Source organism: Miniopterus natalensis, chromosome 6, assembly GCF_054644295.1.
Source record: "Miniopterus natalensis isolate mMinNat1 chromosome 6, mMinNat1.hap1, whole genome shotgun sequence".
NCBI classification, from domain to species: Eukaryota; Metazoa; Chordata; class Mammalia; order Chiroptera; family Miniopteridae; genus Miniopterus; species Miniopterus natalensis.
In genome coordinates, this window is record NC_142086.1 from 7,701,274 (window position 1) to 7,704,462 (window position 3,189).

The following is a 3,189-nucleotide window of genomic DNA, read 5'->3' on the forward strand; positions in this document are numbered from 1 at the left end:
GCGGGTCGAAGGCCACGCGCTTCCAGGAGACGCGGGTTAAGTCCCGAGCGGTCCCTGCCCGTCTGCCCTCCCCCACCCTTTCCTCGCGGGAGGGAAGATTCAATACTCTTTCTCAAATAAATTTTTTCTTCAGAAACAGCGGTTTTTCTTGGCTCCTCCAACCTTTAAATACGCTCAAAAAATATATAAATATTTTTAAATCCTCACCGGAGGATATTTTTTCCATTGCTTTTCAGAGAGAGTGGAGGGGAGAGAGAAACATCGACGTGAGAGGCACGGAGACTGGCTGCCTCCTGCAGGCCCACTGAGCCGAGCCGCCCGGCTCAGGCTTTTTTTAAGCTAAGAACTAGGAAACTGTTAGCTACCTCCTTGTACGGGTCCTGCATGAGTGACCTGGCCCCACATTCTGAGCTACTTCAGCACTTACCACATTTGTTTCCTAACTTTGGCTAAAACTAAGAAAGACTTACTTTAACATCTCTTATGACGTAACAACCACCTGTTATGATGCTTGGTAATTAATTTACACTTATTTTCTTTTTCTAATTTATCTTTATTGTTGAGAGCATTGCAGATGTCCCTGTTTCTCCCATTACCCCTTTCCACCCTGCTACCCCCTCCCCAGGCCCTCACCAGACCATTGCCTGCGTCCATGGGCCGCGCACATACGCACATAAATTCTTTGGTCAACCTCTTCTGGTCCCATCCCCTTCCCTCTGGGATCCCTCAGTCTGTTCCACGCGCCTACACTGCTTTTCTTATTGGAGACATCTATCAAAAAAGTGAGGCTCTTGCCTCTCTGAGGTTGAGATTTTAGGGGAGAGAATGAGGCCAGTTAGGTAAGGAATCTTGTCAAATGTACTGCATCTCAGTTTATTACGGCATCTATTTATTCATGTTTCCAGGTGAGTACTTATCTCAATTAAGACAATTTTAAACCCCATTATTTAATTTCACGTAAGTTCAGGGACAAAGGCCCCGCCATTCTCCAGACCTGGGTTTGGGCTCTGTCCCTGCCCGGCGGAGGGCTGCCTGCGTGTGGCCCAGGAGCGGGTGCGCAGTGCCCAGCGGCATCTCTGCCTCGGCTGTGAGACAAGCGCTGTCTCTCCTCGCCTCGCAGGCAGGGCTTCACGGCTTAGTCCACTTTGGAAGTTGGTTGGTTATCCTTTCAGCTTGTACCAGGGAATATTAGTTGTAGAATAATTCATCACTATAAATTAATACTTTAATTAATCCATTCAACAATTCTTTTATTTTTATTTTTTAGTTTAATTGTAGCAGTATGTTTAATTCAAGTCCAACCTATGAGGTCAGTATCGAGTGAATTTTACAATTCATCTTTTAAAATCTTAAAATCAGTAAATCTACTAAATCATTCTTAAGGGACCTGTCCAATCATAATTTTGGCTTTTATTGGTAGAAAACATATTTTAAGGTGGAAAAATAATCATCATGAGGCATAGAGAGCTTTCAACCATTTCTTTAGAAACACATCTTAATAACAGCAACCGCTCATCATGTTACAGAACAGAAAGGATCACTTTACTGTGGCGCACACAGTCCTGCCAGTTCCTGATGCCCCAAATAGTTCTCTGAGACTTTTCTGCTCTGTTAAGGCCTCAGGGGAAGCAAAGGGGCCCTAGGCTTGCCCTTCTGGTGACGAGCTTCACGCGCATTTGCTTGTCAGTAGGCGCTGTTGTTGGCACTCTGCAACCTCCCTGTCTTGCCCCAGTGAGTGGTGACCCTGGAGCCCAGGCTTCAGGCCAGTGTCAACCAGCTGGCCCGGCTCAGGGCAGCTACTTTTATCTATGTCTGGGAGCTCCCGTGGCCCTGGCTCACTAACTCTCCCAGCAGCTGGCCCGTGTTGTCAGGGGCCTCTTCACACATCTTCTTAAATTGGGGCACTCACCCAGCCTCGCTGTACACGTGCTTTGCCCGCTGGTAGAGGTTGAAGATGGGCACTCAGGCTTTGGGTTCAGAGTCCCTGGGGGCTAATTCCCGGACGGCTGTAGACCTCCTCAGGGCTACGGGGTTCAGGGTGACAAGCATCCTCTGTGATCAACAGCATTTCTTCCAGACTGAACCCTAGGTTGGCCTGCACCTCCTCCAGCCGCAAGTACTTTTTCCCACTGTCAGCTTTTGTACTTAGCCAAGAGCTTTTCGGCCGGCGGACACTGCATCACTCTGATGTTAAAATGGGAAGTTGCTGCCTTATTCTTTCCACACAACTTTTAGCAATCACAAAGGCTGCTCCACCCGGGAGTTTCACACCAGTGACCCTCGGAAGACTAAACTCTATCAACTTGGCAGTTCCTTCCTCTGCAAGAAATTACATGGGCTGGTCCATCCCTCCTCCTTTGGTGCCAGTGTAACGCTCACTCTTGGCACATATTTCTGCAAGTTCCACCCTAAACAGGTTCATTCCCAAACTGTGAGTGTCCCAAAGCCAGCACAACAGACCAAAGCACTAGAGCCGGAGAGCCAAAACTGGGTGGGAAGGTCCCATCCACCAAGCAATTCGTTCCAGTTTTGGTTACTAAGCCCAAAGTGTTCCTGAATTCCTTTAAATTCACATGGGAAGCAGTTGTGCCAGAGGCTTGGTTTTGTCGATCTGAATGTTAGCATGCGTGCTGAGGTCTGGGTACAAGGGATCTCTACTGGCCAGTGGAGAGATACATTTTCACAGGTTTCACAGCTATAACATCTTGTTTTATAGCCATAGGAAGAAGAGAATATCCACAGAAATCCACGTGTCCTAACCTTGTCTTTGCCAAATCGAAGAGAACACCACCAGTACTTCCTCTATAGTGTTCATCGAGGACCCCAGCTTCTGCGAGTCTGAAGCGTTTTGCAGCCAAGCCAGAGTGGAGCTGCTGTTCCACAGCCCCTGTGGGAAGCCTGTCTGCACATCCGTTTTCACCGGGGTTTCTCCATAGGCGGTGCTGTGTGGTCATAGACGCTGCGCAGGGCACAGCCCTTGGCCAGGGGATGGGGACCTGTCAGGGCGCTGGCGTGCGGAGAGCTGGAGAGCTGGCCAAGCAGGGCCCATGCCATCCTCCTCTCCTCTGCAGCGGGGACCACTTGCCATGTCCCTGGGGCCGCTCTGCCCACAGCCTGGACACCCAGGTTCTATCTCAAGGGCCCCAAGAGCATAGGAACCGCACAGCGATGCCTGGGACAGTCGCCTGC

At 49.5% G+C, this 3,189-nt stretch overlaps 1 pseudogene; it reads right to left on the bottom strand.

Annotated features, from left to right (window-relative positions):
* Positions 1 to 1,619: 1,619 nt before the first annotated feature.
* LOC107543951 (N-acetylgalactosamine kinase pseudogene) lies at positions 1,620 to 2,954 on the bottom strand (annotated as a pseudogene).
* Positions 2,955 to 3,189: the final 235 nt, after the last annotated feature.